This window comes from Ranitomeya imitator, chromosome 1, assembly GCF_032444005.1.
Source record: "Ranitomeya imitator isolate aRanImi1 chromosome 1, aRanImi1.pri, whole genome shotgun sequence".
Lineage (NCBI taxonomy): Eukaryota > Metazoa > Chordata > Amphibia > Anura > Dendrobatidae > Ranitomeya > Ranitomeya imitator.
In genome coordinates, this window is record NC_091282.1 from 146,772,442 (window position 1) to 146,789,223 (window position 16,782).

Below are 16,782 nucleotides of genomic sequence, written 5' to 3' on the forward strand. Positions count from 1 at the left end.
AACATATGTCTTGTTAATTGCATTTGCATGCCCGCGTTTGCTGTTACTTATTTTGTGCCAGGACGTCAATGATTTTACTGTTTCAGACAATTAGGCTTTTGGAAAGCTAGAAAATGATGTTGCATAGGGGTGGATTCTGTCGACAGGTGGTTTGTGTGTGTAATGGCCTCTTCTATCCTCCAGAAATCACTACCAGTCGCGCGGAATTCGCTTTCTGCCAATGACAATATCCACATTTTGTATCTGTCCTTTTTGGTCAGGAAGGGCACAGTAAATGTTTGCCAGTTTTTGTTTCAAGTTCAGCCTCGGAGGCCTATACTTAAACATTATGGTTTCCAGCCCCCAAATGAACATGTTTAAAAGATTGTGTGACATGAAGAATGTCAAATTCTCTGTTCCATCCATTGACATGGCAGCCCATCCTTTGAAATCTGGGATAACTACAAGCATGTGGTTGCATGAAAAATCAGTCGTTAAGCCTTATCCACGGAGAGTTGTACAAGAGTGTGGTCTGGTCTGGAACATGGGTTATAGGCAAGATTGTGGGTAACTTTGTAAAAAAACATGGAATCTTTTACTTGGAAGATGGCATAGAAATTATGAGAGCTGGCCCAAAGTCATGGTTTCCTACTTGACTTTTTCCATGTCTCCTGGACAGCTTATTAAGATATCACCGACGATATTTTTTACGGACACATAATTAATCATTGACTATAAGTGACTAATGTCTGCAGCCTATAACACTGATCAGAAGACATCTGCTGCATTCTCTGTAAACTGTAAAATGATGATAATTACAGTCAAAATAATCTGTAAACATTTCTTCAACCTCAGAAAAGTCACAGACGCCTCAATTTTTTTTACAGACAGGTCAAAAAAGTGCCCTATATTTTTGGAGTGTCCTGGAATTTTTGGATGGTTGGCAACCCTGCTCGAAGTCTCAATTTTAGCACCTATTTCCATGTTGGTTCAGACGCAGAGAATTTATCGCCCTCTGTATCTGCACATGATTTGTGCTATGACTGAAGGGGACTGACTGGCTCATCGAACTAGGTAAGCCAACCACCCCTTCTTGGTCACACCCAACGCAGAGACAGCGGGCTAGCGTAGTTATCGCACTGAGCCTGACAGTCATCCCCTTCAAGCACAATTAATAATTTAAACACATTTAAACCATGGTGACACAGCAGTTTACAAATATTCTGTTTATAGAGCTTCATTGGGTAACCCCTTTAATACCCCATCTGTATGCAGGAAAATATTAATTTCAATATCATTTCCCAACAATGAGTGTTGGAGCCCTATTCTTTGATATATATAAAAGGGGTCCAACACTCATTGTTGAGTGATATATCCCCATATTGTAACATGTAAATTGCTCAGTGGAAATCAACAGCTGTCATGAACTGGCAAGCTAGTATCCAAGAATGTTGGAAGGAGAATATAACTAATGGTTATCATATGGAGATCTACCACTCAAGTATGGTTTGCACAATTATCTATTTATATAATTACCTTAAATTGTCTGTCATCCACGTCCATCTGGACGTCCACAAATCCCACAATCCACTGCGCCGCACCGGAAGTACGCTGACCGCCATATTGCAATACCCCAGTAATGGGTATTCCAATATGGCACCCGCTGGTGGTACCATGCCCTTGTGCAGTACCACCAGCGGGTCATCGCCGGACCCCCCACTGCTGGGACTGCCCCGCCTCAAGAACCCTATGCCGCAAGGACCCCTCCCCACCGCTAGGATCCAGGCCACCGCTGGGATCCCAACCGCCGCTGACCACTCTCCCGATAGCATTGGGCCTCCATCTAGTCTAACATAAATCTCCAATTTGTGATCACCAAGGGTTATCTGGTCATACCATACTGATGACGAAGCCATAGGATAGCTCATCAAAATGGAATTTGGGGAGGTCTAACATCAATTAGCTGTCATAAAATCTGGCGCTGGCCTGGTGTAAACATATGGAACAGAACTCCATTGCACAGTTCCATTCAATGTTTAGCGGTGGCTTTCAGATGCTACAAAACCGCTCAACAGACTTAAAACAATATATAACCTGTCACTTATAACCACAGTGGGGGTGCCATGTGTCAGACCTCCCAAGGTCATCAGTACAGTGTGACTGGACAGCCCCTTTCAGAAGTGCTGGTCAGAGATCCTAGGAGGAGTCTAGCTATTTATTACTAAGAGCAAGTATTTTTTTGTGACCAAAGATTCATATATTTAAAAAAGCCATGCCTAATGCAAATTGACTCGGTGGTGCCCATCTGAAATGCACATGCCCCAACAACAATCAACAATCCCACCCTCTCCCAAACTATCCTCATTGAGGTTAATGTTGAATTATAGAATAAAATGATATCTAACATTTTAACTTCCATTCTCAACGTTGAAATATTCTGACTTTAATTATAAAGTTTTTGCATTGTTTTCCTTTTGATGTACTGTCATCCATCATCCCAAGAATTTCCTTTGCTCTTTAAGGCTAATAAAGTGATTTTGACAGCTTTTTTTTATCATTTTTATTCATTTTTCATTATTTAAAGAATGTTGCCAATGAATAAGAATTACATAGGTGTATGCAGTGTATATATATATATATATATATATATATATATATATATATATATATATATATACATATATAGTGTGTACGGAAAGTATTCAGACCCCTTTAAATTTTTCACTCTTTGTTTCATTGCAGCCATTTGGTGAATTAAAAAAAAGTTCATTTTTTTCTCATTAATGTACACTCTGCACCCCATCTTGACTGAAAAAAACGGAAATGTAAAAATGGCTGCAATGGAACAATGGAACAAACAGAGAAAAATTTAAAGTGGTCTGAATACTTTCCGTACCCACTATATGTATATATATATATATATATATATATATATATATATATATATATATATATATACATATATATATATATATATATATATATATATATATTTACAGTGGGGCAAAAAAGTATTTAGTCAGTCAGCAATAGTGCAAGTTCCACCACTTAAAAAGATGAGAGGCGTCTGTAATTTACATCATAGGTAGACCTCAACTATGGGAGACAAACTGAGAAAAAAAAAATCCAGAAAATCACATTGTCTGTTTTTTTAACATTTTATTTGCATATTATGGTGGAAAATAAGTATTTGGTCAGAAACAAAATTTCATCTCAATACTTTGTAATATATCCTTTGTTGGCAATGACAGAGGTCAAACGTTTTCTGTAAGTCTTCACAAGGTTGCCACACACTGTTGTTGGTATGTTGGCCCATTCCTCCATGCAGATCTCCTCTAGAGCAGTGATGTTTTTGGCTTTTCGCTTGGCAACACGGACTTTCAACTCCCTCCAAAGGTTTTAATATAATAATCTTTATTTTTTTATATAGCGCTAACATATTCCGCAGCGCTTTACAGTTTTGCACACATTATCATCGCTGTCCCTGATGGGGCTCACAATCTAGAATCCCTGTCAGTATGTCTTTGGAATGTGGGAGGAAACCGGAGTGCTCGGAGGAAACCCACGCAAACACGGAGAGAACATACAAACTCTTTGCAGATGTTGTCCTGGGTGGGATTAGAACCCAGGACCCCAGCGCTGCAAGGCTGCAGTGCTAACCATTGCGCCACCGTGCTGCCTCTATAGGGTTGAGATCTAGAGACTGGCTAGGCCACTCCAGGACCTTGAAATGCTTCTTACGAAGCCACTCCTTCGTTGCCCTGGCGGTGTGCTTTGGATCATTGTCATGTTGAAAGACCCAGCCACGTTTCATCTTCAATGCCCTTGCTGATGGAAGGAGGTTTGCACTCAAAATCTCACGATACATGGCCCCATTCATTCTTTCATGTACCCGGATCAGTCGTCCTGGCCCCTTTGCAGAGAAACAGCCCCAAAGCATGTTTCCACCACCATGCTTTACAGTAGGTATGGTGTTTGATGGATGCAACTCAGTATTCTTTTTCCTCCAAACACAACAAGTTGTGTTTCTACCAAACAGTTCCAGTTTGGTTTCATCAGACCATAGGACATTCTCCCAAAACTCCTCTGGATCATCCAAATGCTCTCTAGCAAACTTCAGACGGGCCCGGACATGTACTGGCTTAAGCAGTGGGACACGTCTGGCACTGCAGGATCTGAGTTCATGGTGGCGTAGTGTGTTACTTATGGTAGGCCTTGTTACATTGGTCCCAGCTCTCTGCAGTTCATTCACTAGGTCCCCCGCGTGGTTCTGGGATTTTTGCTCACCGTTCTTGTGATCATTCTGACCCCACGGGGTGGGATTTTGCATGGAGCCCCAGATCGAGGGAGATTATCAGTGGTCTTGTATGCCTTCCATTTTCTAATTATTGCTCCCACTGTTGATTTCTTCACTCCAAGCTGGTTGGCTATTGCAGATTCAGTCTTCCCAGCCTGGTGCAGGGCTACAATTTTGTTTCTGGTGTCCTTTGACAGCTCTTTGGTCTTCACCATAGTGGAGTTTGGAGTCAGACTGTTTGAGGGTGTGCACAGGTGTCTTTTTATACTGATAACAAGTTTAAACAGGTGCCATTACTACAGGTAATGAGTGGAGGAAAGAGGAGACTCTTAAAGAAGAAGTTACAGGTCTGTGAGAGCCAGAAATCTTGATTGTTTGTTTCTGACCAAATACTTATTTTCCACCATAATATGCAAAAAAATGATAAAAAAACAGACAATGTGATTTTCTGGATTTTTTTTTCTCAGTTTGTCTCCCATAGTTGAGGTCTACCTATGATGTAAATTACAGACGCCTCTCATCTTTTTAAGTGGTGTAACTTGCACTATTGCTGACTGACTAAATACTTTTTTGCCCCACTGTGTATATATATATATATATATATATATATATATATATATATATATATATATCAGAAACAAAGGGTTAAAGGAGAACACTTTATTTGAATTTGAAAGACAGATACAAAAAGAAAAAAAAAGCGGACACATGAGTTTAAAAAAAAAAAGAAAAAACAAAAGAAAAATACTAAAATGTATGGTTTAAACCTGCTCTAAGCCTATACTTTACAATTACATTCCGTCTGGAAAATGATCAAATTAAATGGGGCTCTATGTGCTGTGTCACATTCCACTACCCACTTGAAAGTGCAAAAATTATATGTCATAAATGAATGGATTTCCTGACTATACAGTATGCGAAAATGGAAAACAGATGGATTGCAGAGTGAGTGCATTATACTTTTGGCTATGGTTTGAATGAAATTCATAGTTATGTGCACAAGAGAAACATTCTGAACACACATTTAGTAAACCAAGACCAAAATTACAGCAATATTAAAGATTTTTTTTCTTAACACAATGTAAGTTGTGATTGTGTTCTATTGCGAGAAGGCTGAAAGACTTGGCATTATTAGCCTTTTCACACGTCACGTGTATTTTATTAATACGGTGGCTCCAATGGTCTCTAATCAGTTGCAATATTTTCTCTAAAATAACCACATATTGATACGACTGTTGAAATTATACAGAATATACGTCAGTATAAACTGTGGAAATGATCTAGGTATAGCCATTTATCATAATAATCTATTTGCTACAGATACATTTACATTTGAGAACAGCAATTTTTTTTTTACTGGCTGCTACATAAGTGCTCCAAAAAAATAAGTGCTCATAGACTCGTACACTTTCCCCAGCATGATGGGGCCGAGGGAGTGAATCCCTACCAGATCATTCCATGCCTAGGACAACAGCACAAGAAATAGACCAGATTTACAGTTTAATGACATTCTCAAGGTATTTACTGTATATTTGGCAAGAGAGACGTGTAAGGAAAGTCTTACATGTATTCTCCAGCCACGTCTTGGTGAACCTGGAATCTACCTGTTTTCATCATGTGATTTTTAGGTCCACTATTCTGGAATGATTAAAGGGAACCTGTCGCCCCCAGAAATTCTATTTTCTTGCAGATATAATGGTAATCTGTAGGTAATTAGGGTTTAAATGAAGTTATACCTTTCTTGTAATCACTCCGCAGCATAATGATAGACAGCCCGCTCTACAGCATGACTGTACAGAGCAGGCTGTCAGTCAAGGTGAAAAAGGAGTGCAAAAGCGTGGACATTGGGTCACTGTGGATATATAGAAAGTGACCGACATGAGAGAAACAGAATGGCACTCATGTATGTTGAAATAGTTTTCGGGGTTTATTTCATTATACCTTCAGTGCATTGTGTATAATTGACCCGTTTCGACTCAACCAAAGCCTTTTTGAAACATGATCTTGTCTGTAAAAGGCTTTGGCTGGTCCAAAACAGGTCATTTAGACATGATGGTCTGAAGATATAATGGAATAAACCCTCAAAACTATTTCAACATACATAAGTGCAATTCTGTTTCTCTCACTCTCTATATATATACAAGTGGGACACAATCCCTTTTCACGGCAATGCTATTCTCGGAGTCCCAACTGGAAGTATATGTGGTGGGTCACTGTGTCGTGGGACATGACTGTAAGAGCTCCTTGCACCATCCAGAAGACTGGAAGTGAGTGGCTGCAGGGAGAATGTACTTTCATTTTCTCCCTGTAGCCACACTTCCAATAAATCAGCCGTGATTTAAATGCTATTTACTGTCACGGGGAGCCTAGGTAGGCTAAAGCTAATAACCCGGGCCCCTGCGATATCCCTCGGACTAGGGAAACCCTGTCTGTCCCTCTCCCAGAGATTACACTGATGGTGTGCTTGTCTGGGCCCCCAGGCCTGACCCTGACTCCTTTTTCAGTACTAATCGGAAACCTCCACCCTCCACCCAGTGATAATTCCTCACACCAACCCCTACAGAAAGCACAGACAGGGAAAACCAAAAACGCACCACGCCGCAAACACACTCAGGAAAACACTATAATGTGCACAGGGCAAAACAAAACACAAATATGGGAAGGAGAAATAAGACAAAGGATCATACACCACCAGATATGATATTTCCACTCCAAGACCACCACCACTCCGAACCGAGATCACCAGGTACAAGACACAAGCTATAATCGGCGACTCCCAAAGTTCAGAAGAACTATTTAAAGGCCATGGGCGTGACCCAGCGTCCAATCCTAGTACCAGCTAGATTAACCCCAGACAACCTAGATAAAATCTAGCCGGCACCACTGAGTGCATAGTGGACGAATGCAAAATTACTGCTGTCTGTCGGACGCCCTAGTGTGAATAGCGTCCGACATGACATTTACCTACCTGCAAATTACCACTGTATCTACAAGTAAATAGCGTTTCTGCAGATGACAAATTTCCTTTAAGTATTGATTTTTATGTTTTCCACTGTCATCAATGGATCAAATTTCTTTTTTTTTCATACAAAGCTTCAAAGATGCAGGGTAGCTATGGCCACTTCTAGGGAAGCCTTACTGTGCTCAGTTATACACTAAACTTAATAATTATACGTGGCAAGTTCCAGACTATGAAGCCCTACAGACCAAACGGCATCACCATAATGGTTGAATTAATAAAATATCTGTACAGGGTGGACATTTACATCCAACATCTGTAATGGCGGCATAGTATAAGAGCAAGTACGATCTCCTAATAGTCAAAATAGCACATAAATACTGCATAGTTTAGCTAAAAGTTATCAGTCCAATGTATTGATAAAGGGAGAGTTTCCTGCCGTTTCCTACCTCCAACCACCCAACTCCGGAATGAGGAGGCTTAGGGTAAAGTAGGTCATATGATGACTAGCCGTGGTCAAGCAGGAACGCCACTTATATATTCTATAGTGGCAACCTCCGCTGTTAAGCAAGGTCAGAGATAGGGTTTAATAGTGGCTTTAGGGTCAGATAGGGCCACCATAGCACTATTTTTGACATTGTACCCTATAATCTTTCCTCTGTTGCTCCCTATCATAGCGATCCTAGATCACTTTTTGTAAGGATATTTTTTTTAGGTGTTATCTAGTATATCTCCCACTCTGAATGGATAGAGCAATCTATATATATAATTGTCTAAGGGTTTTTCCGTCTGTCTGTCTGTCTTTCTGTCTGTCTGTCTTTCTGTCTGTCTGTCCTGGAAATCCCGGCTCTCTGATTGGTCGAGGCCTGGCGGCCTCGACCAATCAGAGACCGGCACAGCATCGACGTAGAAATCCCGCGTCTCTGATTGGTCGAGGCCGCCAGGCCTCGACCAATCAGCAACGGGCACAGCGACGATGATGTCATAAAGGACGTAGACATCTCACGTTTCTGATTCAGCGATGGGCACAGTATCGACGTAGATGTCATAATGGTTGCTATGGCGACGATGATGTCATAAAGGTTGCCTCGACCAATCAGCGACGGGCACAGTGTGCCGCGAATTCTGGAATTATCATTGTCCATATACTACGGGGACATGCATATTCTAGAATACCCGATGCGTTAGAATCGGGCCACAATCTAGTCTTTGATATTTGTGTATACGTCTTGTGATATATTTTTCTTATTCCCTAAAGTCGTTTTTTTAAGTGGATTTCTAATAAAATCCTGCTTTATTAATGATATATCGGTAAATCATTTTCTATATAGTTTACACTGTTCAATCATTTTAATTATTCTGTGAAATACCCATTCTCAGTTGCCCATTGTCTGCTGTAATCTGGCGGCACGGAGGCAGAGGGCAACGCTCCTCACATGCGTACAGTGGACTCATCACTAGGAGTCCAGTATATTCTCTGATTGCTCCTATTACGCAAACACCATAGTATTTTTATGTGGCATTTTGGCTAATTCTAGACCGGACTTTTCCCAATACTATACTGTCTTCACATTAAAAACATATACAACCATAGAAAACAAACGATCAAATACCCAAGCATAGTATAGTAAAAAATAATACTTTATTAAATACATATAAAAACAGGGTATTCAAAGAAAGCCAGGGAGGGAAGAATGAAAGCACTCAGGTCACAATGTGCAATATGAAATGGTCAGGGGTACAGGCATGTGGACCATCCAAAATAAGGCTAGATAGTAACTAGGTTCCAAAGAAGAAAGGAATCCTAAAAGAACGCCATAGCAGGCATACTGATATCCAATTAAAAAAATAAGTTTATCTAAACAGAGTACACCATCAGCAATCACTGTTATGTAAGTAACCACCTGTTAGTTACCTGCGTAGGCGCAAAAGTCGACCACGGTCCACAGCGTGCACCCACCCCATTAAAAACATAGCCTGATGACAGAATCTCTTTAAATAACAAAAATAAGGCTTCCTTAGGGGAAGCCGAGACACATTGATGCCGTACATATGGTGGAGCGATCCAGACTGATTATGGTAAAAATGCCAGTAAAGTGAAGTTAAAATAGTTGTCCTTGGCGTTTATTCTCTTTGATGAAAAATATAAAACAAAACAAAAAAACAGCAAAAAAGTTTTTTCCTCTTGACAAAATATAATCTGCCCTTGAATATTAAGGAACAACGTGGAATAAACAAAACTGAAAATAAAACGGAAGGAAAGAAAAACACAACAAAAATGGGATTTTGCCACACATTCCTAATGAGGGACACACATGGAGATGCAAGAAAAATACATGTGACTTTACAAAAGGACAGAAATTCATCAAAGCCTTCTTACTGACTGATTTGGGCAGAATTTGGCACCATTTCTATCATGAGATGAGCTGAGAGCTATTTATAAAGTGATCTTAAAAAATATGAACCTTGTGATTAGTTTCTAAGAAATCTGTCTATCTACGACCCAGTCCCCACATATGACCTGGCTGCCAAATGATGATGACCTTGTGTTGTAAGATCAGTCTGAACGGAGGCGATGAATACAAGCACATATGTCTTTCAGGTTGCCGGGTTGTCAAGTCTAGGAAAAATAGGGTCATTAAGGGTCTATCCGTGTAAACTGTTTGCCCCATACTGTTTTCCACATGTTTTAATGATCTAATTTTTTAGTACATATCGGGACAGACATGGTTGTGAAACAATACCTACTTGTCATTTGTTTTCTTGTTTGTCCACAGAATATGTGACAAATACTAAATAAGTGGGGGTCCATCCGCTGAGACACCTCTCACCAGTGTGTGGGACCCCAGCCCCTGTTGGATTTCTAGAAAACCTAAGTACAGCACTCAGCTATCTCTGAAGTAGAGGGATGATGCATTTGTGTGACTTATCTAGTAGCTATTACCTATCCTGAGAATAGATGGCCACTTGCTACAACTGAAATACCTATTTAAAGAGAATATGTCAACAGGTCTTGCCACCTAATCTGAGAACAGCGTGATGTAGAAACCGAGACTCTAATTCCAGTGATGTGTCACTTACTGGGATTACTCCGGATGAAGATACAACGAAACGTGCGTTGGGGCGGTGGGAACATTTCAAGCAGATGGTGTGAGTTACATGTAAGTATTATATTTTAGTCTAGACATTTTTCTGTTTGATATATGTTTGGAAAAGTTATACCCAATTGTACTGTTACATATAAGGAACTATGTTCTATCTACATTAATTTGTATCTATAGTCACAACCCGTATTTGTAAGTGTCCCTCTGCACATGTGCCTAGCATCCTCCGATTTATCATACATTTTTGTATTTATTTGTGTTTTAATTATTAAAGCCTATTTTAGGGGTATATACACTCTTCAGGTGTTTTGTCCTACCTTTTTTTTTTTGGCTTGGTATACTGTGCGAGTTATGCCCTGTATTTGGTTCTTTATATGGGTCCATTAATATTAATGCTATCCTGATAATAGATGACAACTTGCTATAATTAGAATACCAATTTAAAAAGAACCTGTCAACATGCCATGTCACCTAATCTGAGAGCAGCATGATGTAGAAACTGAGACCCTAATTCCAGTGTGTGTCACGTGCTGGGATGCTTGCTGCAGTTTTCAAAAAATCACTGTTTTACTGCAGGAGATTAGCACTAAAGGACTAGTAAATCTGCAGCCATGTAGACCTTCATAGTCTCGAGTTCTGTATAACCCCGCCCCCTCTACTGATTGGCCCCTTTCTGCCTCTTCACAGTGTACACAGAAAGCTGCCAATCAGTAGAGGGGGCGGGGTTATACAGAACGCAGCATTCAGAGAATTGACAGATCTTCAGCTAATAAAACAGTGATTTTATCAAAATAGCATCGCACAGTCCAGTTAGTGTTACCTTGCTGGAATCAGGATCTAAGCCTCTACATCATGCTGCTCTCAGATGGGGTATTAAAAACCCAGTGACAGATTCACTTTAAAGGTGGAAATTGAATTTAGAATGCCTAATGACAATAGACGAAATATGCCACGGGCTATGGAAGTGTCCTGGACGCTGGAAGCTATGCAATGTTAGTGGTTGTGTCTTACACACCCTATAGGGTGAGCACTATTACTTATTGATTCTCCTTTATTACTTGAATAAGACCCTATTGCGCTTGACAAGAGCTGTGGAATATCAGGGGTGACACATTTTTGTCATTTACTCCAAAGATTAATACTGGACTAATTCTTAAGAAATATAATGTTACCACATAAAATATAGATTTCATATACAGCAGTGATCAGCACTGATGATATGATCCAAAGTATCTCCGTTTCTATGATCTGCTGGAAAAAAATATTAAAAAATATTATCCTTACATAGAATTGAAGGTTTGAGGGCATCCCAAAATCCCTATACAACATATTGTTGTTCTACAAAGTGGCTGTTTATTGAGTATTTATGCATTCTTTTAGTATATTGCCATTTATATTAGTACTAGATGGTGGCCCAATTGGGTATTCTAGAATATGTATGTAGTTTATTTATGAAGTTTTCAGAATAATGCAATTTATACACAGGATTCAGCCGGCCGGCCGCTTCCAATTAGCGTAGCGTGGTTCAAATTCCACGTCAATTCGCGGGTGGACTGCGCCTGTCGCTGATTGTTCGCGGCCAGGCGTGACCAATCAGTGAAGCCAGGGCTGGCTCCAGGTTTTTGAGGGCCCCTGGCGAAAGAGGTCTCAGTGGACCCCCCTCTTTAACACATATCACGATTCATGATGCACAGATACAGCAGAGAAATATAGCACAGCCAAGTAGCGTATAACACAGCCCACGTAGTATATAACACAGCCCACATAGTATATAGCACAGCCACGTAGTATATAACACAGCCACATAGTATATAGCACAGCCCACGCAGTATATTTCCCAGCCACGTAATATATTGCCCAGCTACGTAGTATATTGCCCAGCCATGTAGTATATTGCACAGACACGTAGTATATTGCAAAGACACGTACTATATTGCCCAGCCACGTACTATATTGCCCAGTTACGTAGTATATAGCACAGACACATAGTATATAGCACAGACGCATAGTATATAGCACAGCCACGTAGTATATAGCACAGACACATAGTATATTGCCCAGCCATGTAGCATATAACACAGCCACGTAGTATATTGCACAGCCACGTAGTATATAGCACAGACACGTAGTATATAGCACAGTCACGTAGTATATAGCACAGTCACGTAGTATATAGCACAGACACATAGTATATAGCACAGCAACATAATATATTGTACAGCCACTTAGTATATAGAACAGCCACGTAGTATATAGCACAAACACGTAGTATATAGCACAGACACGTAGTATATAGCACAGACACGTAGTATATAGCACAGTCACGTAGTATATAGCACAGCCACATAGTATATAGCACAGACACGTAGTATACAGCACATACACAGAATATATTGCACAGCCACTTAGTATATAGCACAGCCATGTAGTATATAGCACAGAGACATAGTATATAACACTGCCCATGCAGTATATAACACAGGCCATGTAGTATAGAGCACAGCGATGAAGTAAATTGCCCAGCCATGTAATATATACCACAGCCACGTAGTATATAGCACAGCCCATATAGTATATAGCACAGAGATGTAGTATATAACACGCCCAACCACGCAGTATCTAACACAGCCTATGTAGTATATAGCAATGTGGGCACCATATCCCTGTCAAAAAAATAATTAAAATAAAAAAGTTATATACTCACCCTTCGTCGGCCCCCAGGATTCAGCCAAGGCGTTTACCGATGCTCCTCGCGATGCTCCGGTCCCAAGAGTGCATTGCGGTCTCGCGAAACTGTTACGTCATCATCTCGCGAGACTGCAATGCATGGACCGGTCACCGGAGCATCGCGAGGAGCGTCAAAGTCGTCAGCTGGATCTGGGGGGCCAACAGAAGGTGAGTACATAATGATTTTTATTTTTTTTAATTATTTTTAACATTAAATCTTTTTACTATTGATGCCGCATAGGCAGCATCAATAGTAAAAAGTTGGTCACATAGGGTTAATAGCAGCGTTAACGGAGTGCGTTACACCGCGGCATAACGCAGTCCGTTAACGCTGCCATTAACCCTGTGTGAGCGCTGACTGGGGGGAGTATGCAAAAATTGCCACAAAACTCAGTTTTGCTCCTCTCCACGGAAATCTTTAGTAAAAGGCAAAAGATTTTTATGTTCTGAAGAGAAGCCAGGGGAGTGGAGCGCCCATTTTGCCACCGGACTGTGCCAGTCGCTGATTGGTCGTGGCCGTTTTGCCGCTACCAATCAGCGACTTGGGATTTCCATGACAGACAGACAGAAAGACAGACAGAAGGACAAACAGAAAGACGGAAGTGACCCTTAGACAATTATATAGTAGATATTGCCTTATATTAGTATATTGAATTAGTATATTGGCATTTATATTAGTATATTGCCTTATATTAGTATATTGAATTAGTATATTGGCATTTACCGTATATTAGTATATTGCCTTTTATTAGTATATTGCCATTAGTATATTGCCTTATATGAGTATATTGTATTAGTATATTGCCATTTATATTTTATATTGCCTTATATTAGTATATTGTATTAGTATATTGCCATTTATATTTGTATATTACATTAAATTAGTATATTGCCTTGTATTAATTAAAATGCCATTAGTATATCGCCATTTATATTAGTACTAGATGGTGGCCCAATTCTAATGCATCGGGTATTATAGAATATGCATGTCCATAGTATATTGCCCAGCCATGTAGTATATTGCCCAACCACGTAGTATATTGCCCAACCACGTAGTATATTGCTCAGTCACATAGTATATTGCCCAGACACGTAGTATATTGCACAGCGACGGAGTATACAGCACAGAGCCATGTAGTATACAGACTTAAAATAAAAAATAAACATATACTCACCCTCCGTTGTCCTGGCGCCTGTGTGCGGTGCATGCGGCAGCTTCCGGTCCAAGGGTTGGTATGAGCGCAGGACCTGTGATGATGTCGCGGTCACATGACCGTGACGTCATGGCAGGTCCTTGTCGTATACCATTCTTAACACCGGAACATGCCGCTTGCATGGAGCGGTCACCGGAGTGTCGCGAGGGGCGGGAAAGGCACCAGAATGTGAGTATATGATGATTTTTTATTTTTTTTAATTATTTTTAGCATTAGATCTTCTTACTATTGAGGCTGCATAGGCAGCCTCCATAGTAAAAAGTTGGTCACACAGGGTTAATTGCAGCAATAATGGAGTGCGTTACACCGTGGCATAATGTGGTCCATTAGCGGTGCAATTAACCCTGTGTGAGGGCTGACTGGAGGGGACTACAGAGCGGGCAATGACTGCGGGGAGGATGGAGCGGCCATGTTGCTGCCGGACTGCGCCCGTCGCTGATTGGTCGTGGCAATGGTCATAGGCATTTTGCCACGACCAATCAGTGACTTGGATTCCATGACAGACAGAGGCCGCAACCAATGAATATCCGTGACAGACAAAAGGACAGACAGAAGGACAGACAGAAAGACGGAAGTGGCCCTTAGACAATTATATAGTAGATATTGCCTTATATTAGTATATTGTATTAGTATATTGCCATTTATATTACATAGTAACATAGTAACATAGTTAGTAAGGCCGAAAAAAGACATTTGTCCATCCAGTTCAGCCTATATTCCATCATAATAAATCCCCAGATCTACGTCCTTCTACAGAACCTAATAATTGTATATAGTAACATATTAGTATATTGCCATTAGTATATTGCCCTATATTAGTATATTGCCATTAGTATATTGCCTTATATTAGTATATTGCCTTATATTAGTATATTGCCCTATATTAGTATATTGCCATTAGTATATTGCCTTATATTAGTATATTGCCATTTATATTAGTATATTGCCATTAATATATTGCCATTTATATTAGTATATTGCCATTAATATATTGCCATTTATATTAGTATATTGCCCTATATTAGTATATTGCCATTAGTATATTGCCTTATATTAGTATATTGCCTTATATTAGTATATTGCCCTATATTAGTATATTGCCATTAGTATATTGCCTTATATTAGTATATTGTCATTTATTTCCATATATATTTTGGCAGACTTACCAATCATCATGAGCATGTGATATAGAAGTAACGGTAAATCACTTATAGGGTCACAACGTATGTTAATCTTTTTTTTTAATCGCGACTTACATAAACTAAAGGTGTGGCTATTGCGTCTGAAGAGAAAAATGAATAATGCTTAACGCGGATGTAAATATGGCTTCATTTTACCTTACGCTTCTAATTTACTATGACAGTAAAACTGAAAAAAATGCTTTGAATTGCTATGAATAAAAATGAGATCCACTGTTGTTGATTGCGCAGCCCTCGAAGTGCATCACTTAAAGGGTTCATGAATTTCATGTGATACAAAAGATCTTTAAAATACAGACTGTCTTTTCTTTAGAGGAAACTGGAGACATTAGAATTCAGATGAAAACGAACTGAACTTAGTTGAATTATCATCACATGACACAAGCCGCACTTCCAGATACCCGTCACATTCCAGCATCTTGCCTGAGAGCACAGCCATCACAGCGACGACACCAGCGACAGCCTCTTACGTCCTAATTTTCATTGTGTATATTCCAAGACCACATCATTCCTGGCACAATCAGGCTGGTTTACATGCGATTGTTTCATGATTGCTGACTTCAGATCTGTTTCACTGGTAGAGAATACGAATGCAAAGTCCCCAACTATTGATTATTGGGAGGCCAAACCGACCTCTATGGAAGCAACAACTTGTTTAAAGAACTTTCTATCAGGACATTCTCCTTCCTCAGCTCTTTTCATATAGATTCCATATATATAAGCAGAAAGTAAAAACGTTTATGACTTGTATCAGGAACTGCATTTCCAAGAATGGTGATTTTATATATACGGTAATTGTGTTGGGTTAGTGCTAGTTGTAGTATAAGATATTAAATATTTTTTGTCCTTTACTTATCAGGTGCTAATAGTCAAGAAAATATAATAATATAAGTGACGTGACATGAATGGGCCTTAAAGGGAATCTGTCAGCATGTTTTTGCTATTTAATTTGAGTGCAGCATAACGTAGGGGCAGAGACCTTGATTCCAGACATGTATCACTTGCTCAACAGCTTGCTGTAGTTTCAATACAATCAGTGTTTTATCATCAGGAGATTAGAACTGCAGGACTAGGTGGGGCGTGCAAATCAGTCCAGCTAATCTGTGTAAACATGCCCTCAAAACTGATTGGCAGCTTACTGACAGTGCACTGTGTACACAGGAAGCTGACAATCAGCGGTGTATGTGCTGTTATAAACAGCTCAGCATTCATAGCACTGCTACATCTACAGCAGAGAAAACAAGGATTTTATGAAAACTGCACTGAACAGTCCAATAGGTGACAAATCACTGGAATCAGGCTC

At 39.9% G+C, this 16,782-nt stretch overlaps 1 protein-coding gene and 1 non-coding gene across 25 annotated transcripts in view; both read right to left on the reverse strand.

Annotated features, from left to right (window-relative positions):
• MEF2C (myocyte enhancer factor 2C) overlaps nt 1-16,782 on the reverse strand; it is a 359,868-nt gene that overhangs the window by 29,126 nt on the left and 313,960 nt on the right. The window lies entirely within an intron of this gene.
• Nucleotides 13,417-13,532, reverse strand: LOC138660453 (U5 spliceosomal RNA). Its single transcript, XR_011317851.1, has one exon. It is a non-coding gene; the product is annotated as a U5 spliceosomal RNA (small nuclear RNA).